This window comes from Delphinus delphis, chromosome X (genome assembly GCF_949987515.2).
Source record: "Delphinus delphis chromosome X, mDelDel1.2, whole genome shotgun sequence".
Classification (NCBI taxonomy): domain Eukaryota; kingdom Metazoa; phylum Chordata; class Mammalia; order Artiodactyla; family Delphinidae; genus Delphinus; species Delphinus delphis.
In genome coordinates this window covers 40938433-40946989 of record NC_082704.1, presented here as the reverse complement: position 1 = coordinate 40946989, position 8557 = coordinate 40938433, and positions in this window count along the sequence as shown.

The window sequence follows — 8557 nt, the reverse complement described above, 5'->3', positions numbered from 1 at the left end:
GCCACCATCAGCCTGATACCAAAACCAGACAAGAATGTCACAAAGAAAGAAAACTTCAGGCCAATATCAGTTATGAACATAGATGCAAAAATCCTCAACAAAATACTACCAAACAGAATCCAACAGCACGTTAAAAGGATCATACACCAAGATCAAGTGGGGTTTATTCCAGGAATGCAAGGATTCTTCAATATACGCAAATCAATCAATGTGATACTCCATATTAACCAACTGAAGGAGAAAAACCATATGGCCATCTCAATAGATGCAGAGAAAGCTTTCGACAAAATTCAACACCCATTTATGCTAACCCTCCAGAAAGTAGGCATAGAGGGAACTTTCCTCAGCATAATAAAGACCATATATGACAAACCCACAGCCAGCATCGTCTTCAATGGTGAAAAAGAAAGCATTTCCACTAAGATCAGGAACAAGACAAGGTTGCCCACTCTCACCACTCTTATTCAACATAGTTTTGGAAGTTTTAGCCACAGCAATCAGAGAAGTAAAGGAAATAAAAGGAATCCAAATCAGAAAAGAAGAAGTAAAGCTGTCACTGTTTTCAGATGACATGATACTCTACATAGAGAATCCTAAAGATGCTACCAGAAAACTGCGAGAGCTAATCAATGAATTTGGTGAGGTAGCAGGATACAAAATTAATGCACAGAAATCTCTGGCATTCCTATACCTTAATGCTGAAAAATCTGAAAGTGAAATCAAGAAAACACTCCCATTTACCATTGCAGCAAGAAGAATAAAATATCTAGGAATAAACCTACCTAAGGAGACAAAAGACCTGTATGCAGAAAATTATAAGACACTGACGAAAGAAATTAAAGATGATACAAAGAGATGGAGAGATATACCATGTTCTTGGATTGGAAGAATCAACATTGTGAAAATGACTCTACTACCCAAAGCAATCTACAGATTCAATGCAATCCGTATCAAACTACCACTGGCATTTTTCACAGAGCTTTAACCAAAATTTTCACAATTTGTATGGAATCACAAAAGACCCTGAAAAGCCAAAGCAATCTTGAGAACGAAAAACGGGGCTGGAGGAATCAGGCTCCCTGATTTCACACTATACTACAGAGCTACAGTAATCAAGACAGTATGGTACTGGCACAAAAACAGAAATAGAGATCAATGAAGCAGGATAGAGAGCCCGGAGATAAACCCACGCACATATGGTCACCTTATCTTTGATAAAGGAGGCAGGAATATACAGTGGAGAAAGGACAGCCTCTTCAATAAGTGGTGTTTGGAAAACTGGACAGGTACATGTAAAAGTATGAGATTAGAATCGTCCCTAACACCATACACAAAAATAAGCTCAAATGGATTAAAGACCTAAATGTAAGGCCAGAAAGTATCAAACTCTTAGAGGAAAACATAGGTAGAATACTCTATGACATAAATCACAGTAAGATCCTTTTTGACCCACCTCCTCAAGAAATGGAAATAAAAACAAAAATAAACAAATGGGACCTAATGAAACTGCAAAGCTTGTGCTCAGCAAAGGAAACCATAAACAAGACCAAAAGACAACCCTCAGAATGGGAGAAAATAATTTGTAAATGAAGCAACTGACAAAGGATTAATCTCCAAAATTTATAAGCACCTCATGCAGCTCAATAACAAAAAAACAAACAACCCAATCCAAAAATGGGCAGGGGACCTAAATAGACATTTCTCCAAAGAAGATATACAGACAGCCAACAAACACATGAAAGAATGCTCAACATCACTAATCATTAGAGAAATGCAAATCAAAAGTAGAATGAGATATCATCTCACACTGGTCAGAATGGCCATCATCAAAAAATCTAGAAACAATAAATGCTGGAGAGGGTGTGGAGAAAAGGGAACACTCTTGCACTGCTGGTGGGAATGTGAATTGGTGCAGCCACTATGGAGAACAGTATGGAGGTTCCTTAGAAAACTACAAATAGAACTACCATATGACCCAGCAATCCCACTACTGGGCATATACCCTGAGAAAACCATAATTCAAAAAGAGTCATGTACCAAAATGTTAATTGCAGCTCTATCTACAATAGCCCGGAGATGGAAACAACCTAAGTGTCCATCATCAGATGAATGGATAAAGAAGATGTGGCACATATATACAGTGGAATATTACACAGCCATAAAAGGAAACGAAATTGGGTTATTTGTAGTGAGGTGGATGGACCTAGAGTCTGTCATACAGAGTGAAGTAAGTCAGAAAGAGAGAGACAAATACCATATGCTAACACATATATATGGAATATAGGAAAAAAAATGCCATGAAGAACCTAGGGGTAAGACGGGAATAAAGACACAGACCTACTAGAGAATGGAGTTGAGGATATGGGGAGGGGGAACGGTAAGCTGTGACAAAGTGAGAGACTGTCGTAGATATATATATACTACCGAACGTAAAATAGATAGCTAGTGGGAAGCAGCCACATAGCACAGGGAAATCAGCTCGGTTTTTTGTGACCGCCTGGATGGGTGCGATAGGGAGGGTGGGAGGGAGGGAGACGCAAGAGGGAGGAGATATGGGAACATATGCATATGTATAACTGATTCACTTTGTTATAGAGCAGAAACTAAGGCACTGTTTTAAAGCAATTATACTCCAATAGAGATGTAAAAAAAAAAAGCTCTAAATAAAAATTAAAGTTTTAAAAATTGTTCAAGCAACCTATATAAATTTAGGAAAAATAAAACTAATAATCAAAAACCAGAGAGAGCAAACAGAAAACAAATAATAAAGTGGTTGACTTAAAATGTAACATATCGATAATTACATTAAATGTAATCTGAAGTAAATGTGAATGGTCTAAATACACCAATTAAAACACCAAGATTGGCATAGTGGATTGAAAAACATGATCCAACTATATGCTTCTTTTAAGAAGTTAACTTCAAATATAATAACAAATGCAGGTTGAAAGTAAGTGATGGAAAAAGATACATCATATGAACACTAATCAAAGGAAAGCAGAAGTGGCTAAATTAACATCAGATAAAGTTGACTTCAGAGGGGAGAAAATTCTGAGACATAAAGGGATATTGCATTATTATAAGAGGCTAAATCTACCAAAAGACATAGCCATCCTAAATGTGTGCACACCAAACAACAGATAGACAAAATATTTGAAGTGAAAGCTGATAGAACTGAAAGGAGAAATAGACAAATCCACAATTAAAGTTGGAGACCTCAACAACCCTCTCTTGAGAATTGATAGAATAATGAGACAGAAAATTGGGGAGGATATAGAAGAACTCAACAACACTAACAACCAACAGGGTCTAATTGAAGTTTATAGAACACTTCACCTAACAATAGCAGAATACACATTCTTTTCAGGTGCCTATGGAATATTTAACAAGATATATCATAAATCAAACCTCAACAAATTTCAAGAAATTCAAATTATACAGAGTGTGTTCGCTGGCCATAATGGAATCAAACTAGAAATAAATGATAGAAAAAAATAACAGTATAGTCTCCAAACACTTGAAAACTACAAAACACACTTCTATATAACCAGTGGGTCAAAGTTGAAGTCTCAGGGGCAATTTTAAAATTTTTAGCTGAATGAAAATGAAAACTCAACATATCAAAATTTGTGGGCCTCAGCTAAAGCAGCACCAAGAAGGAATTTATAGTACTAAATGCATAAGTTAGAAAAAACAAAAATGTCTCAAATTAATAGTCCAAGCTCTTACTTCAAGAATCTAGAAAAAAGAATAGCAAAATAAACCAAAATCAGAATAAGGAAGAAAATAATAAAGAGCAGAAATTAAAGAAATTGAAGTGAGAATAATAAAGTGAATGAAACAAACACCTGATTCTTTGAAAAGATGAAATTGACAAACCTCCAGCAAGACTGTTAAAGAAAAAAAAAGAAAAGACACAAGTTACCAGAATCATGGATAAAAGAAGATGTTACCATAGACCGTACAGCCTTTAAAAAAAAAAAGAGAGATAATCAGAGAATAACTACAAGCAACTCTACACACATCAGTTGACTACTTAGACAACATTGACCAATTTTTGGAGAAATACAATCTACAACTCAACCAATGTGAAGTAGATAATTTAAATAGCCATCTAACTATTGAGGCAATTTAACTTGTAATTTAACAACTCTCCCAAAAGATCCAGGCCCACATGATACCACTGAAAAATTCAATGTTTAAAGAAAAATTAACATCAATTCTACAAACCTCTATCCAGAAAATAAAAGAGGAGGGAATACTTCCCAATTCATTGTGTGAAGCAAGTGACAATATTAACCTAATACCAAAACCAGACAAAGGAAAGAGAGAAAGAGAGAAAGGAAGGAGGGAAGGAAGGAAAGGAAGGGAGGGAGGTCCATATGTAAAACATCTCACACCATAGATCTTCAGAAATGAGCAAGGAGCAGTATATTTGTGGGAGTGGGCTAACGGAAGGGTTGAGAAAATGGTGATGAGGCTACTTTTTCCTTTAATTGATTCATTTATCAGGCAATTATGAAAGTATCACTGTATATTCTGTAAAAGTTTAAATAACAGACAAGCATAAATCATGAAATGTGAAAATGTCTGTAGGTGAATCTTTAATATAGATACTAAATAAATCTCTTAAACTTTTAATAGGTTGTGGAAAGCTATAACCCAAAGTAGTGTTTAGACTATATTAATTGGCTCTCTTTCAACTGAAATTTTAAAAATACAGCAGCTGATGCCAGTGGCATTAGGAGAACATCTGGATTGCCTGATATACACAGGAGCTTTTAAAAGCTCTTATTTCCTCACATATCTGTTTGTCCCAACTTCATCCTTCCCGGGCTTTTCAGTCTGTCTATTCCTTGTCCTGACTATTGTTCTTTTTTCCAGGCTGCTGCAGTCAGTACTTTTACCTTTGAATGTTATATTATTTTGCTAGGACTTTCATAACAAAATACCACAGACTGGGTGGCTTAAAAAACAGGAATTTTTTTTTCACAGTTCTGGAAGCTAGAAGTCTAAGATCAAGGTGTTGGCAGGCTTGATTTCTCCTGAGGCCTCTCTTCTTGGCTTGCAGATGGCTGTCTCCTCATTCTGTCCTCACATGATCTTTACTCTGTGTGCACATATCTTTGGTGTCTCTTTGTGTGTCCAAATTTTGTCTTCTCATAATGACGCCAGTCAGATTGGTTTAGGGCCCATCCTAAATGCCACATTTTAACTTACTCACCTCTTTAAAGACCCTATTTCCAAATACAGTCACATTCCGAAGTAGGGGTTGTTAGGACTTTGAAAATATGAATTTTGAGGTGACACAATTCAGTTCATAGCACTCCACCCTCTAGATACCCAAATTTCATGTCCTTCTCACATGCAAATTACATTTACCCCTATCTCAACAGACTAAAAGTCTTAATCCATCTCAGTTTCAACTCTAAGTCCCACATCTCATCTAAATATCATCTAAATCAAGTGTAGGGGAGACTCGAGAGATGATTGATCTTGAAGCAAAATTCCTTTCCAGCTGTGAAACTGTGAAACCAGATTAAGTAATCTGCTTCCAAAATATAATAGTGAGATAGGCATAGGATAGACAGTCCCATTCCAAAAAGAAGTAATTTGAAAGAGGAAAGGGGTCATGGGTCATAAGCGAGTCTGAAACCTAGGCAGAAAATTCCATTAGATTTTAAGGGTCAAGAATAATCCTCTTTGGCTCAATGCTCTGTCCTCCAGGCTCATAGGGTTGGAAGCTCTACTTTCTGGGCCCACTGGGGTAACAGCGCCACTCCTGAGGCTCCAGGTCTGGCTTGCTGAAACCAAGGAGACAGCCCCATCTTTGGGGTCATTTCTACCTTTTCTTGAAGGATAACACATGTTCACAGTTGAATGTATCTGTTGGCCTGTCCTGTAGAATCCCAGAGGTCCAACAGTCTTCCTTCACTTTGTCCCATCTCTGTCTTCTTCAGTCGAAGCTGGCAGTGTTTCTGCTGGTATAATCCCATCTCTGTTCCAGGCTTCTGCTGAGATGGCTGATTAGACCATGAGTCATACCCATAATCTCTTTATGGAGTGACTGTCTAATCACATACTTGGTGTTCTCTCCAGAGCATGCTTTCTCATTTTTTGCAATATGGATAGACTGAGAATTCCTCAAATATTTAAGTTCTGATGCCTTTTTGCTTAATTTCTTCTTCAATTTTTCTCTCTCTCACACATTTTGCTATAAGCAGCAAAGAGAAACTGGGCAATGCCATCAACGTTTTGCTTAAAATCTCCTCTGCTAAATATCTAAATTTGTCACTTACAATTTCTACTTTCCACAAAACACTAGAACACAATTTGGCCAAGTTCTTTGCCACTTTGTAACAAGAATCACCTTTCCTTCAGTTTCCTATGACATGTTCCTTTTTTCTTTCTAAGTTCTCATCAGAATCTCCTTTAATGTCCACTTTTCTACCAACAGTCTCTTCATGGCAAACTAGACTTTTTCTGACATACACTTCAAAACTCTTCCAGCCTCTATCCATTCTCAGAACAAAGCCACTTCCACATTTTCAGGCATTTGTTAAAGCAGTACCTCTCTTCTCAGTACCAAAATCCATATTAGTGTTCTCCAGAGAAACAGAACCAACAGGATGTTTATTTATTTTAAGGAACTGAGTCACACAATTGTGGAGGTTTGGCAAGTAAAAATATGGAAGGAATTCCCTGGCAGTTCAATGGTTAGGACTCTGAGCTTCCACTACAGGGGCCACGGGTTTGATCCCTGGTCAGGGAACTAAGATCCCACAAGCCAAGCAGCACGGCCAAAAAAAAAAAAAAAAAAATCAAAGGAAGAGGTCAGTCAGTTCTTCAACTGATTGGATGAGGCCCACCCACATTATGGAGGGTTATGTGCCTTACTCAAAGTTCACTGATTTCAATGTCAAATTCATCCAAATGATGGAAGAAATTTTCACATATTGAGGTATGGGGAAGTCATTCTAGCCTATACATGGTGTAACTTAAACTTTATGCTAACCAGAACAGCCTGTTTTGTGGCCTATTAAACATACATTGTAGGGACTTCCCTGATGGTCCAGTGGTTAAGAGTTCACCTTCCCATGCAGGGGGTACAGCTTCGATCTCTGGTCAGGGAGCTAAGATCCCACATGCCTCATGGTCAAAAAAACAAAAACATAAAACAGAAGCAATATTGTAACAAATTCAATATAGTCTTTTAAATAAAATGGTCCATGGACTTCCCTGGTGGTGCAGTGGTTAAGAATCCTCCTGCCAATGCAGGGGACACGGGTTCGATCCCTGGTCCAGGAAGATCCCACATGCCACGTAGCAACTAAGCCCATGCACCACAACTACTGAGCCTGCGCTCTAGCGGCCGCGAGCCACAACTACTGAGCCTGAGTGCCTGAACTACTGAAGCCCGTGCACCTAGAGCCTGTGCTCCGCAACAAGAGAAGCCACCGCAATGAGAAGCCCGTGCACCACAACAAAGACCCTGCTCACTACAACTAGAGAAAGCCCATGAGCAGCAACAAAGACCCAATGCAGCCAAAAAAAAAAAAAAGTTCACATCAAAAAATCTTTAAAAAAATACATTGTACATCTGCTTTAACCATTAAAGAACAGGGTGTTTTGTCCAGAAGTAAAGAATGCCCATTTGGAAGATAGAGATAAATGCTTCCTTTTCTGGGACATCAATGTTAGTATTCCTTCAGTGATAAGGCTCCTTTCCCAGACACCAATGCCATACTGACTTACTGTGTATGTGCTCATCCGTCTTTTTTGTAATCTTGAAGAAATGTACCTCTGTCATGTTTGATGTTCTTTGTTCTGACAAGACATAAAACTGTGCTGAAAACCATGCTTCGCTGAAGCAGTTCCTCAGAGCTATCTGAGAGGCTGTCTCCTGGGCAATAGTCCTCAGTTTGGCTCGAATAAAACTCCCCTCTATTATTATAGTTTAGTTTATAGATTATTTCCATCAACACAAAAAGCACCTTCATAGAAACATCCAGAGTAATGTTTGACCAAATGTCTTAGAACCATGGCCCAGCCAATTTGACCCATAAAATAAACCGTCACGAATGCTGTCAGCAAATGCTGCCTGGGAAGTCACTTCAGCCCTGGGAATTCTCCAAGTCAAGAAAACAAAGGGAAGCCCCTGAGGTGGTCTGTCACAGAGCTGCCATACTAGTCAAAGCATACAACCACTATTCTTTGAGAATAAGGTCTGTACTATTTTCTCTGGCACTTAGCAACCTACACCAGGAATCTTCATGGCTGCTGCTGATCTGGGGAATAGGGATGGTAAGAGAATTATTTTAAATGCCATAGCTCTCTCTTACTAAAATGTCACAGCTTCTTTCTTCATTAAACTTTCTCCTGGTTGTAAGATTTTGACTAGATTCTAGAGTTCCGTGAAAGTTGAGTCTGACAGTCTTTGCCAGCTTAGTTGCTTTTGTAGATGAACAGGGCCCTGGAGTTTGCTACTGTACCATTTTGAGTGACATCACTCCCCTAAATTAAACCACTTTCATGGACCCCTGAAAGTATCATGGGA